The sequence below is a fragment of the Lactuca serriola genome, chromosome 4, assembly GCF_051521515.1.
Source record: "Lactuca serriola cultivar US96UC23 chromosome 4, Lser_US96UC23_V15, whole genome shotgun sequence".
Classification (NCBI taxonomy): Eukaryota; Viridiplantae; Streptophyta; class Magnoliopsida; order Asterales; family Asteraceae; genus Lactuca; species Lactuca serriola.
The window spans coordinates 251663899-251690751 of NC_136411.1; the positions used below are offsets into that span (position 1 = coordinate 251663899).

A 26853-nucleotide genomic window follows, 5' to 3' on the forward strand; every position below is an offset into this window, starting at 1 on the left:
ATGAACTCACCAATCGAAACGTACCCGAAAAAGCAAACCTAATCATTCTTAAAGCCTTGATGTTGCATTGAAACTTCTCTTTCTCGTCTTGAAGAATGTCTTTCACATCATGCACAAGCTGATTGTACTCCTTTTGAGTTTTGACAATCTTTGAAGTACTTGACTGAGTAAACGGACCAACTGTGATTGCTTCCCAGATCAAGTACCCGTTATCTTCTGAGCCGATCACATAATCTTCGAAGTGGTGCGTCCAAACCTCATAATCCCGAGTGTATAAGATTGGAATCTTTGTCGTTGATCCAATACTATTGGAGATGTTGATTGGATTGGTTTGCGAATCAACCAAAGACATTGTGATGATGTTTGATCGATAACCTGTTTAAGATCAAACTTGTAATTTATCGTTAGAGTAAGATCGATAATTAATGAGATACGCCAATTTGGAATGATGGATCAATTAATACCAATCAATGCGGAAAAGAACCCTAATAACTTCTTCAACAGAAGAAATGTGTATGATACCAATTGATGAGAATTAATCTCTAGATCGTTTAGATCTTTCACAGGTATATTGATAAAGAGGCGAGCTAGGGTTTACAATACTTTGATTGGAAAGATAATAAAAGCGTTACTTACAAAGGATGCATGCATGCACCTTAAATACTAAAACCCTAGAATAAAAGCAACCACGGTTGGACAAGCCCAAACTGGATACCAAAATTGGGCTAAGAACCGAGCCCATGACACAACACTATAAGCCAACAGTTTTTTAACCTAATATCAGTAAATGGTCACTATGAGCCTTACTAAAAATATTAACATTATATTTGTATAAATGAAAAGATGCTAAATTTCTAGAGGCTTTCGTACATCAAAGATTAGACCAGAAGCTCTCATCTTTTTCAATAAAAGATTCATTTTTAATTTTTAACTTTTAACTTTTTAAATTTGCTTTAACTTTTTTTATTTTTTATTTTTTATTTTCTTATTTAAGCATTGTAATTTGAAAGTATGATGGTCTAATAAGAAAGAAACATTAAAAAGAAAATTAAAAAAAGTCAAGAACTATATATCTATATGAAGCAAAGAAGTTAATTCCAATTACCCAAGCTATCATGTCCATCAAATCGAGCTGAAAATAAATTTGGACAATTTAAAGCTATTTTCATTGTATTCCTTTAAAATTATTAGAAATTGCACCCCTATTGTAAATAACAATTGTTATGATAACACACACAATTGTTATAAAATAACTGTAAAAGTTGTTTAATAATGATTTGTATAAGCCTATAAAAAGGCTATAAATCTGATATAAATTTTTTATAAAAATGACTAAAAAACAGGATTGACTAATGTAAGTAGAATGTTATATAATTACTATAAATTTCAAGTGTACACATACTTAGATTATGGCTAACATAGAATACTATAAAATCTGATGAACGTGGCGACACTTATACATATATAGAAATCATTTTTACCGGTTTTTTATTTCTTTTTCGTAATATGGTCGATTAAACTGGAAAAAATATACTTAAATGAAACTCTTAAAATAGGAAGTATAGTTCTTGAGTTTTTTTTAGTCAAAATGACCATTTTGACATTTTTCTTCAATTTGGTCATTTTACCATTTTTTTTCTTTTTCATAATATGTCCAATTATGACATCCCTCATTTTTCATAACTAATTAAAACATTTTTCAGTACGCTTTATAAAATTGAGATGCGGAAATTCTCAGTTAAACAAAACATTTTGAGATACAAAACGTATTTCATTTTATTAAAAACCTCGAGGATGTCATCGTTTATATTCAAACATATGTTACATCATAAATATTGAAAGGTCCTAAAACTACTTATCACATGAACATCTCCTTATTCCACTCGACATCCTAACTAGACTATTGCAGCCTTGTTTTCACTACCTATGATGTATACAAATGAGTGGGTCAGGTTAGAGAAAACCTGGTGAGATACGTAGAGTTTTCAAGCCTATAACAATTTAATGATATTAAATAATATCGTTCCTGCAATCAATGATGTCAAAATTATATATATGAAATCTTGACCTAAAACAACTATCCAACCCAACCAATCCTCGCAAATTCTAAATTCAATGATTATTTAGAGGAATCACCCAACCCGATGAATCGTTTGAGCAACTGTTTGAGTACACAGTTAGGGGTGTCCTTGGCCAGTGTAAGTCATATAAGGCAACCAATGTTCAAAGATTTGATAAATATGGTATCCTATTTTATATACGTCAATGGGTTATAAGTCCATGCTAGAAACATAATTCACTAGACTGCTTAGAATAGTTAAGTGTCGTCCTCTACTCTGATCGATGACCCAGACATACTTGTCAGTTGTCTGATCAGGACCCGCCATTTCTGGTCACCCAAGAAAGAGGTGAAATACTCGGCTCTGATATCACATACCCTGACCCATCCATGAGGCCTAATCGATAAGTAACTTAATTTCAACTAAGTATCCTTTAAAAGTCTTATTCTTAAACCTAAGGAAAGACTTATAACTAAGGCAATCGATTTCCAATACGGTTTCTAATCCAATAGTATTATCCTAATTATACAAATAACATATAACACAGATAATACAGGCAAGCATTTATTGTCTCATATAAATAATAATTTTATTTTAGATCATGATATTGATAGAAACTACACACTTACCTGACAAAAGTGTCTGGTGATTGGTGAATCACGCAGAGCTTCGCCTTACACCTTTTCCAAAAGACTTATATGTACATAACGCTAAGTCTTAGTCTATTATCCTAAGGGTTTAGATTCCTCAATAATCTCAAAATCTACTTCAAGATCTAAACAAGGAATAATCATGTCGGATCTTATCGCAGGTAGGGTCCGTTTGGTATACAAAGTATACTGTTTGGAAATCCCACTTTCAACAACTCACTAAATACGGCCTAGGTATTAATCCCAAAGTAGATCAAGCAACATAAATACTTGGAATCATTGATATATCTTACTTATATGTACCTAGTAATGACTTATAACTTATAGTTATAAATTATACGAAAGCAAAGTAAGTGTAGCTCACTTACAGAGTACTATAGACGAGAATCGGGATCTACGCGAGCATAATACTAACTCGGGGTCTCCTAAGTGAAGGCTACTACTCATATGATTACTCAGGGGCATCGCAAGGCCTCTATGTAGAATAGAAAAAAAGGAAAATGGGCTAAATAACGAAAACGAAAGTTTCAGAAAGAAATCGAAAGAATGGTGTGAGGATAAATGAAGGAATGAGCTGCTACTTATAGGCTTAATTTTCTGGATTCGCGTCGTGCATCACAGGGGCTTTGCGCTCTTGGTCGGGACATAGTAACATGGCTAAATACTGGATCGACACATGTTCCAAAATGGGTAGGGCTGTGTGGTCTTGTCGGGCGCGTAGCACTCCTGATGCGCACGCGTACCATTTTTTAGATTTTCAAAATTGTGTATCTTCTTCATACAAATTCCGTTTTTTGACGTTCTTTATATCCACATGTAGCTCTCTATGAGATATACAACTTCCGTTTAGACTCTGTCACTTAACTTTGACTTTATATTTTTCACACAGACTTAGATTGTTAAAGCCCGTATAAAAAAACATAACTCTCTTATCTGGTGTCCGTTTTTGACAGATTTTTTATCGTTGGACTCCTAACAACAATATCTTAACTCTCATTTAGATCATCTTGGATAAAAGTTGATCGATCTAGAATTCAATTTTGAGCAGGATCTGGTATGTCGTATCTTAGAAAAAAAATCATAACTTCCACTTGCGAAGTCAGATTTGGACGTTCTCTATATGCACGCTCTCGGTTTAACGATTAATATGATTCTCATTTTGATCACTAAGGATAAAAATTAATTTATCAAAAATCTAATTGTCACGAGACGCAGAGTCGTGTTAGTTTAATCGCGAAACTTCAATGAAGTATCACTTCTTAATATGAAGTCAGATTTGAACGCGACTTATATCTCTGGAATCCTTATGACGTATACTACAACTAGGTTAAGATTAATTGTCCTAAGTAATCTTTTATCTTTGATGTGAAATTTTATTTTCATTTATTTTATCAATAAATACACCTAATATCTTATAGAACACATAAGCACATAAATATATGAATAATCCTTTCTTATTCATTTATATAAAGATTACAATAGTTGACCATAGCGATTACAAACGGACATAATCTAGCAGGAAACGCGGGCGTTACAACTATCTCCCCTTTAGGATGATTCCGTCCCCGGAATCATGCAACAACAAACATATGAGAATAGCGACTGTTCACTCCACTTTCTGTTTCCCAAGTGAGGTTCGGCCCCGTCGAGTGTTTCCATCGCACAAGCACCAAGTCAATGATCTTGTGTAATAATTTCTTCCTCTTACAGTCAACGATTACTTTAGGCTCTTCAACCAGTCTTATGTCTTCATCAATTCTTAACTCTGAAAGTAGGAGCATATCACACCCCCAAACCGAAACGGCGAAAACGTTCGGGGGTGGAGGACGTCATATGTATTATCACAACGATTGCATCATAGTAATCAAGCAAACACAACCATTACATTGAATATATAAGGTATTTACATCTGTTTGATACATAGTTTGTATACACCAAAAGTAGCAAAATATAAAAGACGTGACTCTATACGCCCCGTCTTCTCAAAAGCTGCGGGAGTACTTGTCTAGAGATTTCCTGAGAATACAAGCGGTTTTGTAAAAGAGTATCAACATTAAGCTGGTGAGTTCATAAGCATATTTTTGTAATAGAAACCTGTTAGTGAATCAGTGAAAATGTTTGTATGTTCTCAAGAAAATCCAATATTTTCTTAGTAGTGAAAAGTAGTCTTAAACCCTAAGACCAAAGTGTATGATTGTTACTAAATTCTGCAATTGTATATGAAAATCTCTGGATACCACCAGTAATGTAAAGTAGTGTATTGTATAAAAACCCTGGCTAACACCAGTATGTATAGTAGTTTTATTACTTAAAATAAAACCATGGGTTTGTATCCCTGAAATCCTCCAGTGTAGTGTATGATAGTTATATTAATTAAAATAAAACTATTTGAAGAATTTAAATCCCATAAACAAACTATTTGAAGAATTTAAATCCTGTGTTGCCAGTTGTTGTTTCCTTGGGACAATCCCTGTGTTGCGAGCTGTTGTTGCCTGTGTTGCCCGCTGTTGTTGCGGTAGGAGTGGTAGCAGCATGAACTGCCACTACTTGTTTTTAGGGCTCCTGCAAAGACTGGCCCTTTCGCTTGTTCCAAAACTTCTTCTTCCCACCATTCGCCTTTGGTGGTTTGGGAGAGGCTGCCACTTCATCAAGATCAACCTCGTGATCTATCAGAGTTTGCGCCAGGCACTTGGCGTTGTCGACTGTGAGAGGTTTGGCAGCCAAAACATTTCCTTGAGTTGGGGGTGTCAATCCCCAAATGTACCTCTCTATTTCTTGATTTCTGGGGTGACCATCCCCGGACATAGAAGAACCAAATCGTAGAATCTAGCTGTATAGGTGGCAATGTCGGAACCCTTCATCTTCAAATTCCAAAGCTCGTGTTCCAACTTCTGCATCTCGCCCCTTGGGAAGTACTCAACAAGCATGAGTTCCTTTAAACTCTCCCAACCCATGGCATTAGCTACCAGTAGAGTTAGGGATTTGACCCGGCTATTCCACCAAGTCAATGCACTATCGATGAAGGTGCAGGAAGAAAACTTCACTTTGTTGGCCTCAGAACAAGCATAAATCTCAAAAATTGATTTGATTTTCTCAATCCACCTGGTTAAGGCAATGAATCATCCATTGTCGTTGAAGGACTTGGGCTTTGCGTTCATGAAATATTTATAGGAACACTCCTTCGGGTGTCCCTGACCACCCTCAAGATTTTGGGGATGGGTACCACTTCCCGATACGCTAAAGCCGCCATAATTAATCTGCGACATTGCGGCAGCCACAGCGGCTGTAACTGTTGCCTGGAACATAGCAGGATCAAACTGAGGAGGTGGTGGATGAGGGTCTGTCGGAGGGTTGTTGCTCTTTTTGTTGGGTCTCTTCCTGGGAGGCATCTTTCTATAAAAGATACAATGGTAAAAATGACAATAAGCCTTCCATACTGATCACGAATCGGATAATTTCGAGCAAGATATATCTTAATCCTACAGCGATAATAAAGATCTACAATAAAGGTTTACTAACATAAACAAGGAATTGCAGGTCTTTCATTTGTGAGGATTTGTACTACGTGTGTAGTGTTATAGAACTACAAAATACTCCTATAGTATTTTAACTATGTGCTTCATTTGTATATGACTTGGTGAGTTTTAGACTTGTCGCAACGCTACAGTCACTACCAAACACATGTTGGTCATATTTCGGACAAATACAGTTGATCAGGTTATATTGGCCCCACATATGACTACATAACTATCCAGGTTTAACCGCAACATCCAACTCGCCCTAAATACTTTTATGTAGTTCTTACTATGTTATAGCTTCTTCTACATATGTATACTTGTATACTTTTGCAAAATACTTCAAATTTTAAAGTATACTTTTAGTTTCAGTGCGCTTCGGCCCCTTTAGTGTTTATAGTTGTATACCATGTAAGGTTTGGTATACTTAGTTCACTATAAACAATAGCTCTGATACCAATCTATCACACCCCCAAACTGAAACGGCGGAAATGTTCGGGGTGGAGGACGTCATATGTAGAATCACAACGATTGCATCATAGTAATCAAGCGAACACAACCATTACATTGAATATATATATATATATATATATATATATATATATATATATATATATATATATATATAAAAGGTATTTACATCTGTTTGATACATAGTTTGTATACACCAAAAGTAGCAAAATATAAAAGACGTGACTCTATACGCTCCGTCTTCTCAAAAGCTGCGGGAGTACTTGTCTAGAGATTTCCTGAGAATACAAGCGGTTTTGTAAAAGAGTATCAACATTAAGCTGGTGAGTTCATAAGCATATTTTTGTAATAGAAACCTGTTGGTGAATCAGTGAAAATGTTTGTATGTTCTCAAGAAAATCCAATATTTTCTTAGTAGTGAAAAGTAGACTTAAACCCTAAGACCAAAGTGTATGATTGTTACTAAATTCTGTAATTGTATATGAAAATCTCTGGTTACCACCAGTAATGTAAAGTAGTGTATTATATAAAAACCCTGGCTAAGACCAGTATGTATAGTAGTTTTATTACTTAAAATAAAACCATGTGTTTGTATCCCTGAAATCCTCCAGTGTAGTGTATGATAGTTATATTAATTAAAATAAAACTATTTGAAGAATTTAAATCCCGTAAACAAATGGTTAGTTTATATTGTTGTGAGTTTGTATAACCATGTTTGATATGACCTAGTGACCTCTACGGCGTTCTTTAGGCGTCAGATGTTATGACATTTGTCACCCCAGGCATGCCTGCCTAACCGTAGCTAGGGGTTCAAATGTGGGATTGTCATTCCCGAATAGATCTATTCACAAATCTCACGCCTCCTTCTAGGAGACTCTGGTTATACCATGATAGGATTTAATCCGCACCATGAAAGGTACAATTGAAGTGATGTCTCACAACCCTATATTAACTAGTTTACATGTGGTTTTGTATTGTTCTCTTTTATTTGGGTCCGTATATATACTTGCAGTGTAACAATAATTATACTTAAATAATTATCTATTGTTGTACTCTTGAAATCCGAAAGTATTAATGTATATCATAAACTAAGTCCGTCATAGTTTATCTGTTTGATAATGTATAAGCTCTGAATTTGTAAAATTTTGTATTGAATTCCCAAACTATACCTATTATAGTTTGCATGTATGTATTATACTTGGTTCATGCATTGATTTGAAAACTATGCAATTTTGGCCGTAAGTTGAAAACGTCCCTTATGCTCGGCAAGTTACAAAAGGGATAAAATATCTATATATTTTATAAAACATGGAAATCTTTTGGTTGTATCAATTGCATAAGTTTTAAACCTGTTGAAATTCTTTTGTATAAGTTCACAAAAATCATTTGTGTTTGGCTTGTATTCCCCCTGAAAACGTTAAAAATAGTAAAAGCATAGGGCTATGAACTCACTTTTAGTTGTGTGTATACGTCGGACAACGGGACTGGAAATGAGGACTCTGGAGTTGCAGGCAAAGTTATCAGAATCCTAATAATAGTTAATACATATATGTATTTTATTAGCGAAAACATTTATTATAGTGTTGGAAAAACACTTGTTATTGGTTTAGGAATGATACCGAGACTCGATCGAGGTGGAAAAGTAGGTTTGCGGCCAAGATTCACGGTGTGAAGGAGTTTTCGGTCGTGAAGGGTTTACGACCGTGAACTGTTCTCGACCGTAAATTGTTCTCGGCCATCCCTTGAAGGGTTTACGGCCTTGAACGGTTTACGGCCTTTGAAGATTTGAAGATTTGAAGGTTGTACGGCCGTAAACTCAAGAACAATGATGTCGGATTCGATGAAAAACGTCTTTTAGATGCTCCAAAACAACCTCCAAATGTGATTCTTGATGATTTCCGGAAGAAAAGAGGGTGTTTTGGTGTTTACGGTTGAGAGGTTAGAGAGAGAACGGGAGAGTTTTTGGCCAAAAAAGTTCAAATGAAGGTGGGAGTCCCATATTTATAAGTTGGGTGTATGGTCGGTGGTGGGGTCCACCAACCGAGAATGGGTTTACGGTCGTAATCCGGTTTATGACTGTGATCGGGTTCACGGCCGTAAACACCAGTCAGGCCGGATTTTCGCTGATTTTCGAAGGAAACTCGGGTTTTCGCGTGATTTTGGTTCCGAATCATAAAAGAAAATTCAATTATATAATTTAATGATTTTCCAAATCATAAAAGTTTGACGGAACTAAAAAAAATTCAAATTTTATTAACGGAAATCTGTTAATGGTAACGGAAAAAGGTTCGCGTTGTCATAGAGCATATCGACTTCTTCTCCCGAGTACTTCCTCAAATAACAAACGTGAAAGGTATTATGGATACCTTGTTGTTCTTCGGGAAATTCAAGCTTGTAGGCTTGATTCCCTATCCTTTTAAGTACTTTGAATGGTCCTATAAAATGATGAATCAAATTCCCATGCTTTTCGAATCTAATAAGTCGCATTCATGGCGAGACTTTAAGTAACACTTGATCACCCACATCAAATATTATCGATCATCGTTTCTTATCTGTGTAGCTCTTCTAACAACTTTGAGCATCTAACATCCTTTCTCTGATGACTCTTAGCTTCTTATAGGTCTTGTGTACTAACTCAAGACCCACAAAGTGTTTCTCTCCCGCTTCCAACCAACACGATGGTATACGACACTTCCTTTCGTATAGTGCTTCGTAAGGAGGCATCTTGATGCTTGAGTGATAAATATTGTTGTAGAAAAATTCGGTCAGTGATAGGTGGTCATCCCATCTACCAGGAAACTCTAAGGCAAATGACTGCAACATATCCTCCAAAGTTTGGATAGGTCTCTCACTCTGTCATTCTGTTTGTGGATGATAGGCAGTACTAAAGCATAACTTCGTGCCTAATTTTTACTGCAAACTCTTCCAGAATCAGGAAGTGAATCGACTGTCCCTATCTGACATGATAGATAAGGGTACCCCACGTATCCAGATGATTTCCTCTACATAGGTCTCAACCAACTTCTCCATAGAACAATTCTCTCGTGCGGCAATGAAATGTGCACTTTTCGTAATATGGTCTACTACAACCCAGATCATGTCGTGGCCTCTCTTTGTCTTTGGCAACTTTGTTATAAAATCCATGGTAACATCATCCCACTTACCTATGGGTGTCGGTAAGGGTTCTAAATCTCCGTATGGCTTTCGATGTTGTGCCTTTACTCTTGCACATGTTACACACTATGCTACGTAAGTTGCCCCGTTGGCCTTCATTGTCGGCCACTAGTTATAGGTTTTAAGTCCATGTACATTTTGATGCTGCTTGGGTGTAGAGAATACATGGTCTTATGAGATTCTTCCATAAGAAGATCTCCTATTCCACTTAACTTTGGCACGCAAATGCGAATCTTAAACGTCTTCAACCCTTGCTGATTTTCTTCAAACACAAATGCCTTGCTTAGACGTTCTTCCTTCTTATCACCTTCTGCCAGAGTCCTTGTCTAAGCTTCCTTGATCTTTTCTAAAATCATTGAGATCACTTCAATCTTCAACGATCTAACTCTTTTCCCTTTCGAAATCACCTTTCTACTTAAGGCAGCGGCTACGATATTAGCTTTACGTAGGTGGTAAAGTATCTCACAATCGTAGTCCTTGAGTAGCTCCATCCATTGCCTTTGTCTCATGTCGAATTCTTTTTAAGCGAAGATATATTAATTGAAGGATTTTATGATCCGTATAGATTTTGCATTTAGTTATATAAAGATATTGTCTCTAAATCTTTAGGGCAAAAACCACTACCGCAAGCTCTAGATCATGAGTCGGATAATTCTGCTTGTGAGGCTTTAATTGTATTGATTTGTAGCTACTACTTTTCCCTTTTGGGTAAGGACACATCCCAATCCATTCTTAGAAGCGTCATTGAAAATCGCAAAGTCATCAGTCCCTTCCGGTAGGAGAATTGGTGCTTCACACAACCTCTTATTAAATTCATCAAGAGCTCTTTCTTGCTTCTCGCTCCATGTATAGGCAACTCCCTTTTTGGTCAGGGATGTTAATGGAGCTGCGATAGAAGAAAAGTTCTAGATGAATCTTCGATAGTAACCCTCTAATCCTAGAAAACTAAAAATTTCAGTGGGACAATCTCCCATTTCATCACAACTTCTATCTTTTTTGGGTCAACCATAATGCCTTCCTGGTTAATTATATGACCCAAGAATTGTATCTCTCATATCCAAAAGTCACACTTGGAGAACTTTGCATAAAGCTTCTCCCTCTTAAGGACTTCTATTACTTCTCGGAGATGCTTACCCTGATCTTGATCGTTCTTGGAGTAAATCAAGATGTCATCAATGAACACTATTATTGATTTGTTGAGAAAAGGTTTACAAACTTGATGCATCAGATCCATGAATGTTGTTAGAACATTTTTTAGTACGAATGACATAACAAGGAATTCATAGTGCCCATACCTTGCTCTAAAGGTTGTCTTCTCAATGTCTTGCTCCTTAATCTTCAACTGGTGATAGCTTGGCCTAAGATCAATCTTAGAGAAGACGGTTGCTCCCTGCAATTGATCGAACAAGTCGTATATCCTAGGTAAAGGATACCTATTTTTGATCGTAGTTTTGTTTAGCTCCCTATAGTTAATACACATTCTCATAGTATCGTCCTTCTCCTTTACGAACAGTACTAGAGCTCCCAGGGTGATGAACTAGGTCTTATAAAACCTTTTTCCAAGAACTCCAGGAGTTGTGTCATTAACTCCTTCATCTCTATAGGCGCTAAACGATACTGTGATTTCACAATTGGCGTTGTGTCTGGAAATAAGTCGATTCTGAATTCTACCCGCCTCTTTGGTGGTAACCCTCGTAATTCATCTGGAAATACCTCAGGGAAATCTCGCACCATAAGTATATCATTCATTTCCTTCTTCTCCTTTTCACATCTATCACGTATGCTAAGAATGTCATTTATCCCTTGGATAGGCATCGACTGGCCTTCATAATTGTAATGATTCCAAATCTCACTCTACTCTTATCACTGTAAACCATAAATGGCTCTCTCCCAGGGGGATTAATATGCACCATGTTCCTTCCACATAAGATGTCTGCGAGGTTTTCTCCCAACCAATCCATGCCAAGAATTACGTTGAACTCACTCAACTCACAAGGAAAAAGCTCTCAATGAATTTTTTTTTTGTTCAAGTCAATAGTTATTGCCTCTAACCTATTGCTAACAGATACATTCCTACCACCATCTACGTCTACTAAGATAGGGGTACTTAGCCTAAGTGGTGATAACTTAAGTTTCCTACCAAATTCACGCGATATAAATGAATGATCTTCTCCAGAATCAAATAATATCTTTTCAGGAATTTGATTAACTAAGAATGTACCTGAAGCAACATTGATCTTTTCTTTTGCTTCATTGAGGGTCATCTGATAGCTTCGACCCTTGGGCTTTGGTGGCATGATCTTTGGGGTTGGTTTCTCAGCCTTTAGGAATTATGCCTTCATATGCCCCTCCTATCCATAATTTAAGCAAACTTTCCCTTTGACTAGGAAATTTGTAGAAATATGCCCCGACTTCTTGCACTTGAAGCATATGGTGTAATGGCCGAAATGCTTCTTCTAGCACTAGTCGCACCATTTCCCTTCTTATTTGCTCCCAAACTTGTTGCTTGACTTCAAAAACTTGTTGTTGTTGTTGTTGTTGCTTCCCTCAGCCTTCCTCTTTTCACCGACCTCAGTCCTGTCAATAACTCTCTATTTCATCATACCCTCAACAGGCTTTGCAGCCTAAACGACCGCCTCATAAGTAGCTGCTCGCTTCACCGACACAATGTACTCTCATGTCAATCCCTTTGCATACCGATCAATCTTGGTTAGTTCGTCTGGAACAATTCGCAGGGCGAACTCCATTTTGTTAGTGAAAGCATTGGTGTACTCATCCACTGACATGCTTCCCTTTGACAAAGCCAAGAATTGATTCTCAAATTCTAGCATCTTCTCAGTTGAACATAACTTCCTCTTGAAATGGGCCATGAATTCATCCCATGTCAGCTGCAGTGACTTGTTGGGGTTCATAATCTTCCCTGATGTGTTCCACCAATGAAGCGTTATGCCCTTGAATTGGCTCACAACATAGGTGGTTTGCAGCTTCCCCGTGCAACCAAGAGTGATAAACTCCATCTCCATATCCGAGATCCAGTTCATTACTCCTACGTGATCTTCCTTCCCGTTAAATGATGACTGATTTCAATTCGTGAAGTCCTTATATTTGCAATAGCCACTTGGTTCATCATTTCATTGGATCTCCAGTTTCTCTGGTCCTTGATGACTTTTCCGAGTCATCATTTTCTTCCTGTAACGTCTCTGAATGATAAGGAATTGGTCCGTTGTTGACTTTTTCAAAAACCACTGACTCATTGATTACAAGCGCACCTCCTCTAGCATTAGCTAGTTATTGAGCTAAGAGTTCCTTAAGCTCGCGTCACTGTTGATCGAGCATTTCTTGCATCATTTTTCGAGCTTCATTCATCGAGATTTGGATGATAGCTACTCCAACGATCTGAGGTGTTGGACCTCCTTCATTATTGACAACTCTTCCGCTCCTAGTGATCGTCATGATGTTTTATTGTCGTAGAGGCGAGAAGTGTTTAGGAGATCCCCCATTTTTCAGAACCAATTAAAACATTTTTTAGTACGCTTTATAAAATTGAGATGCGGAAATTCCTAATTAAACAAAATATTTTTAGATAACAAAACTTATTTCGTTTTATTAAAAACCTCGAGGGTGTCATCGTTCATATTCAAACATAAGTTACATCGTAAATATTAAAAGGTCCTGAAACTACTTATTACAGGAACATCTCTTTATTCCACTCGACATCATAACTAGACTATTGCAGCCTTGGTTTCACTACCTGTTACGTAGGGTTTTCAAGCTCATAACAATTTAATGATATTAAATAATATCGTTCCTGCAAACAGCGATGTTAAAATTATATATACGAAATCTTGATCTAAGACCAACTACCCAACCCAACCAATCCTCACAGATCCTAAATGCAACGATTATCAGGAGGAATCACCCAACCTGATGAATCGTTTGAGCAACTATTTAACTACACATCTAGGGGTGTCCTTGGCCAGTGTAAGTCATATAAGGCAACCAATGTTCACATATTTGATAAATATGTTATCACATTTTATCTATGTCCATGGATTATATGTTTATGCTAGCAACGCAATTCACTAGACTGCCTAGAATTGTAAAGTGTTGTCATCTACTCTGGTCGATGACCCAAACATACTTGCAAGTTGTCTGATCTGGACCCACCATTTCTGGTCATCCAAGAAAGAAGAGAAACACTCCGCTCTAATCTCACACACCCTACCCCAGCCATGAGAAATAATCAATATCTAACTTAATTTCAACTAAGTGTCCTTCAAAAGTCTTATTCTTAAACCTAACGCAAGACTTATAACTAAGGTAATTGATTTCCAATACAATTTCTAATGCAATAGTATTATCCTAATTATATAAATAACATATAACACAAATAATACAGGAAAGCATTTATTGTCTCATATAAATAATATTTTTATTTTGGATTATGATCTTGATAGAAACTACACACTCAATTGACAAAAGTGTCTGGTGATTGGTAAATCGGGAAGAGCTTCGCCTTATACCTTTTCCAAAAGAACTAGATCTATATTACTCTAAGTCATAGTCTATTATCCTAAGGATTTAGATTCCTCAATAATCCCAAAGTCTAAGTCAAGATATAAACAAGGAATAACCAGGTAGGATCTTATCAGAAGTAGGGTCCGTTTGGTATACATAGTATACTATTTGGAAATATCACTTTAAACACCTCACTAAATCTAGCCTAGGCATTACTCCCTAAAGTAGATCAAGCAGCATAACGACTTGGAATCATTGATAATTCTTACTTATAAGTTCTTAGTATCAACTTATAACTTATAATTATAAATTACACGGAAGCAAAGTAAGTGTAGCTCACTTACAGAGTACTATAGACAAGAATCAGGATCTCTGCGGGTAGAATACTGATTTGGGATCTCCTACTCGAAGGCTACTACTCAGATGAGTACTCATGGGAATCGTAGGGCTTCGACATAGAATATAAACAAGGGAAAATGGGCTAAATAACGAAAGTTTCAGAGAGAAATCGATAGAACGGTGTGAGGAGGAATGAAGGAATGAGCAACTATTTATAGGCTGAATTCTTGCACGCCGCGCTCTTGGTTCAGACATAGTGACATGGATAAACACTGGCCTGACACAAATCGCAAAGTAGGTGGGGTTGCGTGGTCTTTTCGGGCGCGCAGCGCTCCGGACGCACACGCATACCATTTTTCAAATTTTCAAAATTTTGTATCTTCTTCATACGAACTCAGTTTTTGATGTACTTTATATCCACATGTAGCTCGCAATGAGATCTACAACTTTCGTTTAGACTCTGTCGCCTAATTTTGACTTTATATTTTTCACACATACTTAGACTATTAAAGCCCGTATAAACAACATAACTCTGTCATCCGATGTCTGGTTCGAGGTTTGGCATTGGCTGTTTTGTTTGTTGGGTTGTAGCACCTATTTCACGACTATATGAGCTGTGATATATCCGATTTGTGAGAGTGAGGTGAGGTCACTTGCTATACTATGTAGGATGCTAGATTATCTTTGTGACTCTTGCATATATGTTGGGCGGGGCCGTGATGTGAGTGGGGCACGATATGAGGGCGTAACCTGTTATGAGGGCATAACCCGTGTAAGGGCGGGGCCTATTACTATCATATAAAAACACACACATACATATAGCCACAATGAATTTTTTATTTTTCATTTATAAAAACCAATTCAATAAAACTTGATTTCGTTTATAAATATAAGATGGTGTTTCATCTCTGTATTCAATTTTATTACTTTAAGTTTTTTCAGTTATAGCATTGTACTTTTCAGAATTCCTTTATTACTATATTGTACTATGGAAAATGTAATCAGTTATAGGAATGTAGATTCCTTTTTTTGTCAATAAATTGATGTAATGAGTAATTTTCCTAAGTATAATGTTATAACAGGAAAGGGATGTCTTAATTACATTTTACAATAATGATTGATGAATATTGTGTCCTTATAAGACTTTAATGAATATGATGATGACATTTTCACTTCCAATTTTCTATATTTTAATGGGTATGATGATGATCTCTTACCTAAAAGTGAATCAATTTTGTTATATTTAAACTTCTATAGGTTATGAAGGTGATGAATACTTCCTTGGCTAAAGAAAGACGAGAAAACAACATCAAAAGAGTTTCATGGGCTAAAAGGTGACTCATGCACATTATTTCATTAGATGTAGTTGATCATGAAAATGAACTTAAAGCAAGAGATAGGATCATACTTTTTTTATTCGTATCTTTTACCATCCTACTTTGGCTTATTTCTATTACAATATTATACTATTAAAGTTTTTGTTAAGTCCAACAACAACCACCAAAAAACTCTGGACATTCCCCTAAGCTTCAAGTCTAGATGCCTTAACAATTAAGAAACGAAGACAAAGCTAACTGTGATTGCTTTAGTTTTGCCTAACACACACACACACAAACTTTAACATGCACACTCCAATTACGCTGATTTGATAAAAGAAATCATCGCCAATTTTAAAGACCTTGCTTTGAATTTTGACTATTGGTGTGAATCAGGTTTTAACAACCAATAGCCACCACCGATCCTAACGCCACCCAACCATTTCACCACAAACATAATGACGACAAAGAAGCCAGAAACTCCACTCATGGTGATTCATGAAGAACCAAGAGATCCACTGAAGGAGAACATGAGAACTTCAATCGAAGATCTCATTTACCAACACCAAAGCAACAAAAACAAATTGGCCAATTTATACAGTACAACGCATAAGGAGACAAACAATATTTACTTTGAAATGCTTTCAATGTACTTGATACATTTTGCATAAATTCCAATATTATGAATCTTTACTTTGAAGTACAACTTATCTTACCATATAAAGGCAACCCAACAACAAAATCCACTTAAAAAAATTAAGCCTCCTTACCCATGCCAAGCATGAGCCACTTCCCTAGTTGTATAATAAAGAGCAACTTAGTTATAAATAATAAATTTTGCTGTTTTCAAACTTTGGCCACAAAGCTTTTTTATTTCATACTTTGGCCACCAATGATCTTGACAATAGAAATGGTTTCATACTTTGGCCTGAAAACTTTCTTATTTTAGACTTTGGCTAGAAAACTTTATTATGTCGATAGATCTGGTCACTAAAATTTTGAATGTTGGTAATTTTCACCCCTTAATTTGTATAATTACACTTTTCATCCACTTACTTTGTAGAATGACACTTTTCACCCATTTACGTTATAAATTATCACTCTTACTCCCCTTAGATTTGAGCAACGACAATTTCCACCCCTCATGTTTTGTATATTGCCATGTTTGGCAGGTTTAATCCATGTGTAGAAAATACATTATAAAAACTTTTCCTGTAATTTACAAAACGGTCCCTATGTAATTTGTTTATACCGAAACAATCCATTGTTCAAAAAAATTATACAAATGGTCCTTACCTAATTAAAAATTTACAGATTACCCTCCCCTAGTGCCCGCGCGATGGGTGAAGAAATATGCGTTCCCGTGAAATAGGAAGGAGGTAATTTCTAGTTTTTATAAAATAAAAAAAAATTATTAATAAAGTTTGTGAGCATAACCTACTCAATAGAGAAGCATAACATGTGGTAGTATTGGTATAATTAAAATTGATTGTGACATACGAATATCTATTTATTTCACCTCTTTACATTTAACATATATTGTATAACGATCGAGATTGTTATGTCTTACTTTTATGATGAGAAGCCGGAACATAAACATAAGTAGCAAGAGCCAAAGAAAAATAAATGTTTTAGAACAAACATTAATAGTGGACAAAGTGACTTTACTGATAGTATCAGTAATACTAAAAGAGCTAACTTGTAAATAGATGTAATTTGGTGATAAAATTAATGTGTATTTTATCGTTATACGTGACTTTTCATTTGTAATTTTCATTGTTTGATTAATTAAATTGGTTTATGTGATCTGGATGAATTAATATAAATTAAAGTTAATTATTTACTTATGTAACAAAAAAATTTATTTTCATTTAAACTTGTTTTTCATGAGCACAACAATCATATTAAGTCTGTCAATGTAAACACAAGTTACCATAATACAAATTTAACTTTAGGTCTCTTTCTCATTCGAGATCGTAGTCTTATTAGTTATTACTAAACGTTGATCTAACTATAAAAGATATTTAAAACACCACTAAAAAGATTTAATAATGATCATTTAGTATGGACACTCTAAACTAAATTAGTGACAAGTTTGTACCGCATTAGCTTCAATTTCGGATGGATCGATGTTAAGTAAAGGAAAATCTTCAAAAAGTATTTTACTTCAATTATAAAAAAGTGCAAAACTAAATTTTGTTTATAGAAAAACACAAAATACTAGCTAAAACTTAAAAAAAAAATCGCCGGTTTTGTAGATCTAGCCGATGTCCTATCCTTTTTCGTTAGTTTGGACAAAATATTGAGACTTTTTTTAAAAATTACCTAATAACCAAAATATTGATATTTCTCATAAAAGTACCATGAAATTAATGAATATTATTATTAATAAATCATTTATAAATATAACAAATATTTTTTTATTATAAATAAATGAAATGCATTTGTTGCTAATTTTTAGGAATATAATGGTGGACTAAGGTTATATCTGGCGTACTTGCTGAAAAGCTAGTTGTTAGCTGAAAAGCTAACTGATAGTTGAAAAGGTAGTTGTTAAATCAAAAACTAGCTAATAACTGAAAAGCTAGCTGATAAAAAATAACGTTTGGTAAAACTAGCTGAAAAGATAGCTAAAAAATGTGAAATGACATAAAAGGCCATTTAAAATAATGTGTTTTTATAATAAATTAAGGGGTGTATTTGAATTTTTTTTTTTTTAAAAAGCTTCTAAAAAGTTAATCTAAGTAGCTTTTGAAAAAGTTAGCTTATAAGCTAGCTTTTGAAAAAGTTAGCTTATAAGCTACTTTTTGGCTTGCCAAACACGACAACTTAAAAAAGCTCGAAAAATAAGCTAGCTTTTCAGCTAGTTGTGACGCACAAAACACAGCATAAGTACCATTTTATTGTTTGCTGGCCACTTCAAACTCTCTATGTTCCTTTGCATCATTGTGAGTGTCATGGTGAGACGTACTATGCTATAAGGTGTGATGCTATAGAATCACATGATATTAGAAACTATCATTACAAAATGATTATTGAACCTATAAATCTTTCATTATGTTCTTTAACCTAACTATCACCTAACCTCTATACATTACCTGATAACAACCATCGAATTACACAAATCTATCAATAGTGAAAAGTGAATTTTGAATGACATTTCGAAATAGATAATCACCTTTAACCAGGTTCCATATAAATTGTCATTCATGATTTACTTTACAAATTCGATACATATATATTAGTCGATGGTTGTTACCATGTTAGGTGTGTATGTTGGGTGGTATTTAGGTTAAAGAATATAAGAGGAACACCAACATTAGAGCAACAATTACACAGTACATGTCACCATGACACCTACAAAGATTCATAGGAGGAATGTAGAGAGTTCGAAGTGGTCATCAAACAATAGATAAGTACTTAGTTTACCTCTCTATTCATAGAAATTAGCAACAAATGTATTTTCTTTGTTTATAATAAAAATAATTGGTATATTTAAAAATGATTTGTTAATAATAATATCAATTAATTCAATGGTAATTTTTAGAAAAGTCATATTATTTTGGTTATTGGGTAATTTTCACAAAAGTCTCAATATTTTGACAAAGCTAATGAAAAAGGAAAATACCGGTTAAATCTGCGAAACTAACCTTAAAAGGGTTTTTGTTTTAAACTTTTTTTATACTTTCATATAATTTTCATACAATTGTTTTTAAGCCAATTATTTTCTAAATGTTTTAAACTTTTCTTACAATTTTTTTTTCATTTTTTTGCAATTTTTTTATAACTTTAATATAACTCTTTCTAAACTTTCTTTTATAACATTTTTAAAACGCTTCATAGATTTTATATAACATTTTAATATTTTTATTAACATTTTAAAATATTTTTGTTAAATACAAGTTTAGACCATTGTATTAAAAAAAAAGTCTTATAAGCTTCTAATAAAAAGTATATAAAAGTTGTAATACTTTTAAAAAATTTACATTATAATTTTGTTAATTTTTTTTATTTGCTACGTAATATTTTCTTTTTAGTTTTTTAAAAGACCTTACATACTTATTATTACATATTTAACTTATTTAATTATATTGTTAGATACTATTTACTTTAAAAATATTGCATATGTTTAAAAACAAAAGAAAAAAAATATAAGATGTTATATAAAATATTTCACAAAAGTAAAAATATATTTACTAATTTAAAAGAAAATTTTAAAATTGGTCAATTATTAATTAATATTTATGAAAGTAAATTTTTTTAATAAATTAGTAGAAAATTGATTTGTCAAATCAAAAAACTATAAATGAGATCAATAACCAATCACTATGGATGTTTTGAAAATAAAACTTGGAATCACCTTTTCATTTTGTTAACATTTATATAATTTTTATTTTTTGTATACATTTAACAATTTAACTTGTTAAATGGTAAAATATGTAAAAAAAAAATTGATTAAATATAGACAAAATATTATTACCCTGGTAAATCATTTTCCTAATGTAATATTATGGGGAAAATGTCATTGTAACACAACAAAGTTTTTGTTTTTGTCGGAATGGTCGTCAAGGTTTTTTTTTTGGCGAAATAGGTCGCTAAAGTTGTAAAATCGGTGTCAATTAAACCATTATCAAACAAATGAAGCGATCCGTCAGTTTCTAGCTGACATTGAATTTAATTAAATAAATGTATAAATTTAAAGCTACCCATCACCATGGATCTTGGGAAGAAACAATAGACACCACCGCTACCTTCCTTATTATCCCCTCTGGTGCCCAATGGTATATGACCCCACATCCATCATCCCTGAAAACCCCTCATCGTCGTCCCCTTTTCTTCGTTGTAGCTTCACCCACCGGTGACAAAAGAAACCTTTTAGGATGATTTCCCTCTGCCGACTCACTCACTTGAATTGAAACCTCCTCCGACAATAAAAATGAAACTTATATCCCGAACGCCATCTTTAAGCCGACCATTCCCTTTTCTGTATTCAACAACAACCCCCACGACTACCTTGAGTCCACAACGATCTTGTTTTCTTTCAGAAATCACGTCAGACCAGACCTGTAAACCGAGAGGATGACGATGAAAAGGAGATTCTGGGTGGTCGTTGGAACCTTTATGAAGCTGCAATTGGAATTCCAATATTAGTGTTTAGAATTAACATATTTAATTTCGTTTCCAAATATAGAAGAGTTCAGCAACAAAAACCCAACTTCAAAGTGAAGAAATCTAGGTTTCATCAATGGAATCCTAAACTCAAAATTGATGCAAGAGGTGAAAAAGTATGTTGGATTAAAAGGCCATACCAGGAATCATCAAGAACAATTCTCAAAATCTTCATTGTACGTTTGGAACCTTTATAAGCTCCTCCAAACTACAACTAAGTTTATTCTCCACCGTCTCTGTTTTCCTCCACTCTTTTGATTATAATTCTTCAACAACCCACATGGAATCCATTTGTTCCTCCCATCGTCGCCTCCGCCTTCGCCTCCACCACCGCCATCAGATCTACATAAAAATTCAACAAATATCTCATTTGTATCACGCAGATCAAACCTAAACCTCGATGTGGATTTCGTTGGGCCTCTATAAGTAAGAGATGATTCATCAAATTGGCTTGATTTCAAACCTTCCTCCTCGTATGAATAACAATGTTTTTGACCGAATAAGTAAGAGAGAATGTAGATTCAGCAACTTTATCATCGAGTAAAAAAAATGGCTACAAAGTTTTTGTATTTGGTGGGTGAGGACATAATATGATTTGGATTTTATGTTTATTCTTTTAGTGAAATAAAGACCGAAACCGGTAATTACAAGGGACATTTTTTCAGATAAATTCGGACTTCATTCCGTTTTTTCACAAAAAAATATAAAAAATAGTTGGATGATTTAAAAGGTGTGACATATCGTAAAAACCGGTTTAAACCGGCCGGTCGAACCGGTTGGACCGAGAACCGGGAGAAGGAGCGGTTCAACTATAACCGGTTTTACATTGATTTCTGAATCGGATTGAACCGACCGGTTTTTAGAAAAAACCGGTTGAACCGGTCAAAATAAACCGGTTGAAATGGTTAAATTGAATAAAAACACATGAAAAATAACTATTTACATAATAAACTTTGGTGATTTTTTTCAAATCTATTTAGTTTTTTTTTTTTTTAAATAAAAACATATGGTAAATGTTATAAATTCATTTGATGTGTTTGTATTCATCAAAAATTATATTTCGTTTCGGTATTATACTTTATTTTTCATTTTGACGTATACGGATTGATGTAAAACACTAAACTTATGGTTATGTGTTATTTTAATATATTTGGATTCATCTACAATTTATTTTTATGTGTATTTTTAATGTTTGAACTTGTAAACATCAAATTCATAATTTCTATATGTATTTATACGTAGGAAAATAAAATAAAAAAACATGAAAAATATAGAAATCGGCTCACCCGGCGGTCGAACCAGTTAAACCGGTTGAACCAAAAACCAACCACCATACCGGGTTCGATTAAAAAATCGGTTTTTAAAACATTGTGTATCATCCTGATCATGGAAAATAACACCTTTCTTATTCTCCCCCTTCAAATTAATAAACAAAAAAACACCCTGTAATCTTGCTTTCGCCACCATTATATCATCGTACATCCATTCAATTTCCAGTTTTCATCAACACCATGACTTCTATGTTACAGAGGGAGAGATCTCTCCCTGTTTCTCAATCTTACAACACCTCTTCAAACGATCCATCGTCGGTGGTTGCCGGCATCCGCCGGAGACTCTCCTCCATGTCCTTACGGATCCAGCCCTCTTCCATCTCCGGCACCACCTCAGCTGCAACCGCATGGGCGATGCGCCGCTCCAAATCCGTTTCATCAATGGGGGAATCCACGTCTACCTCAGTCAGAAACTGGTGGGATCGGGGATGGGGATGGATCCTCTCGAGGAAACCCATATTCGCACAGGATCTGGAGTTTAATCAAGAGGAAACCTCCGTTCTCAGATCCCATGATAAAGGAAGCTGGAGACACGTCTTCTTCAAGGTTAAATCCGAGATCCGGAGACTCGTCAGATCTGATAATGTCGGCCTCCCTCAGACAGTTCGCTACAACTCCCATAGTTACGCTCACAATTTCGACGATGGCAGCAGTAAATTCCGAAGCTGATCAAGTTGGTCTCTGATCTGAGCTATACCCAAATTCAAAGATCATACAGTTACTCCGATTATGTTGTATCATATTAATATTTTTTTTTGTTTAGATCATTTACAAGGTAAGATAAGTAAATGAATGATGATGTCGGCGATGGTGGATCCAACTCCGGTGGAAGGGAATGAAATATGAATGATTATGTCAGTTCCGGTGGTGTACTGTTTTCCGATATGGCTGGATGTCGTTGGAATAGAAGACGCAAAGTAAAGTGGGCAAGGTCGTAATTTAATTTTGTAAAATTTGTTCATTGTAATTTTCAATTATTCTTAATTTGTTATATATCAAACTATTTATTGTGTTGTTTCCTTTTTTTTAGCTTAATTATTGAAATATATAATAATTGAGTTGCTAGACTTTTAGAAAAACTACAACTATTTGTTTATGCATATTAAAGTTTTTTTTTTTTTTTTTTCTCCAAGTATTTTATAGATAAATGCTATTTCGCCGACTAAAAGAAAGTGTTAACATAAAAATAAGAGAAATAAAATATCCGTCTATTTTTTATTCCTACAAATTCTCCTACCCAATTAAATAGTGACATATATAACATTTAATACTGATTTAATGATATTTTAAAATATTAATATGACATATGTTATTATTTAAATTGATAGAAGGATTTATAGAAACAAAAGTAAAAGAATATTTAATTTCTCTAAAAATAATGTTGTATGGTATAGAATATATCAAGGTTTTAAAAAGCTCGTCATGGCTCCGCCATGGTGCGCCACGACTCCAAGGCTTGCAGCTGCCGCCAAGCTTTGCCAAAACGCCGCCTTAACTTATATATGTGTATAAAAATGAATAATAGTTGAAAATACATATAAAAATATTAATTATAAAAAAATTGCCGCCTTAAGTTACGCCTTACAAACGCCATGACTCGCCAAGGCTCAGAAAAGCTTGAGGTTTGACATTGCCGCCAAGTCACGCCTTACGTTATTTAGAACCTTGGGATATATAGTATTAAACTAATGCATTTGATCAGGCTGCCAAATGGATTAACAAGAAATTGCCTTTTAAGATAGAAGATTATTGTAGATAATAACTATTTTATTAAGATACTAATGCAATTACATACAATCATAAAAAGAAAGATTATTAATCGAATAAAATGATGAAACATTATGTATAACATCTTTCGGCTGGAATTCAATATATAGATTAAAAAATCACTCAAGAAACATTATCCTCGTGTATATGTGTGTGAAGTTTAGATAATGATTAGTTAGAATGTTCACTTTTAGAGGATCCAGAATAAGCCTTCTTCTTACCTTTCTTTCCATACTTTTGTGAACCAAGCTCCCCCTTATGTTGCATGTAATGTTCATCAACATCCAAATGGATACCAGGATCATTGGTAGAGTAACTACCACCAACCATGATAGAATTGTTGACACCTTGGAAGTTGCCATTAAGGTAGGTTGTCAATGGGGTAAAAGACTCATCATTATGTTGTGTTGTACCTAATTTATGATTCTCCATACTCATCAAGTCAAGCTCTCCTCTCATAGTAGCTCCCTCGTTGCTTCCAGCCATCGTTATGATCCCAAAACCACCATTGGCATCCTCCTCCTCTTTGTCATGATCATGGATGTTGCTTGCACCTTCTCTCTCATTGGGTTTCTTATGGAGATGAGCAAGGCGACGTGTGAGTACATTCATCATGTCTCGAATCTCACGATCGAGTTGCTGCTTTTGTTGTTTTTCTCCTGACTCGGGAGCTCCCATGAATGATTTCTAACTAGGTTGAGTGTTTAAGAAAATAAAAAACATAGATGATGTTATCTTGAATGTACGTTGCTATTTAAATAGAGGTTATACACAAACAAAACTCGAATTGGAGTTATGCAAAGGTGGGAAATTCTTTTCTTTAGTATGAATTCAAGCATAATGTTGTCTAAATTAACCTTTAGTTCCTTGAAAAAAAAGAAGGAAGGGATTGCTTGAGCTAAGGTTCAATGTCTTGTTCTACCCACATAGTAATTGCATTTCTTCTAGCATCTTTTATTGTGGCTATAAATTTTTCTAGCATACATGTCAACTTTAAATAATAAATAAGTTCGGGAATTGACAATGAATTTTGTTTATATAGAAGATTGTTCTCTAAAACGAAAACATACCTAAATATGCATATTGCAGTATTGGTGAGATTATCATGACAACACATGTATGTTTAGTATATTCCCCCTAAAGTTATGACGTTGTATACTTATTTTTATTATAATGATATGCTAACACTTTTCCACTCACAACTCACGAATAATAAAACGACAAATTACTTTTTTGTTTTTTTACTTTTTTTTTTTGTAATAACATGACGATAATTAAAATGTAACAACAATAACCAAAACCATACATATTATAAAAGAAACAAAACGTATTCGTCTAAGTTTTATTGCATTAAATTATTGAAATAAGAAATGTGTGCATGTGTATATCGATGATTTAGTGTGGGGTGTCACCGACAAAACCATTGCTAACGCCAACTGGCCGAGCTTTCTACATGCTGCTTTCTCTTCCACAAGAATACAATGTTTTTTTCCCAAATATATTTAATTGGGATGGAGGGTATCGAGCGCGGCTTCCGGAAGTAAGTGGCGGTGTCGTCGGTATCAACGATTCATCAATTATGTCGGTGATTAGGTATCGTTAGGGATCGAAATGGGGATGAGATGGGGCGGTGTTGACAATCCATGTTCCCATCCCCGAGTGTCTAATCTCGTCGTTATTCCCATCATCATCCCCAATGGATGCGGGGAATTGAGTCCCCTTCCCTTTATATTTTGGGCTTTTCCCCGGCCCATCCCCGACATGTCCCCGATTGAGGAATTTGGTATACAAACTATGTCTCTGATAGTCTAATACAAATTAATTATGGTAAATAGCATAAAAAACACTCCGTTTATACCAATATTTTAATTTGACACCGTGTTTTTTTTGTCTCAAATTTGATATTGTGTTTTTCAATTTGTTACAATTCTAACCATTTGACCGGTCAACCATGTTACATGCTGACGTGGCATGATAACGTGTCAGTTTTGAAGACGTGACATGATGACATGATATGTTGATGTGTCAAAATTGATTTTTTTTCTACAAAAATACTAAGTTTTCATGTTTTTTTTCGATTTTAACATTATGTTTAATTTTTTCTTTCAATTTTGTCACTATATTTTTTTTATGCCAAATTAAACATCATTTATCAAATTTTGTTCAATTTTGAACATATTCCATTTGAAACCGTATAAATATATTTTTTTATTACATTTTAAACCGTATAAATACCTTTTTTTTCAATTAAAAACCAAAGTTTTTTTATAAATACGAGGGTTTTTTTTTTTTTTTTTTTTTTTTTTTTTTTTTACATTCAAACCATAATTTTATGTATAAATATATATTAGTTATATAAAAACCATATTTTATGTTAAATATGCAACTTTAAAATGAGTTTAGAGGTTTGGAGACGTGTACTTAGAAGCTTATGGTTAGTTTGATTATCATGATATAACTAATGCATATATACATTATCCTTTGAATGTAAAAAAAACACCTTCTATTTAAATAAAAATGTAGTTTTTAAACAAAAAAATATA

The 26853-nt window shown here is 34.4% G+C and overlaps 1 long non-coding RNA gene across 1 annotated transcript; it reads left to right on the forward strand.

Annotated features, from left to right (window-relative positions):
• Positions 1 to 22557: 22557 nt before the first annotated feature.
• Positions 22558 to 23563, forward strand: LOC145096921 (uncharacterized). The gene is made up of 2 exons (XR_013704163.1): positions 22558 to 23216; positions 23307 to 23563. It is a non-coding gene; the product is annotated as an uncharacterized LOC145096921 (long non-coding RNA).
• The last annotated feature ends 3290 nt before the right edge of the window (positions 23564 to 26853 follow it).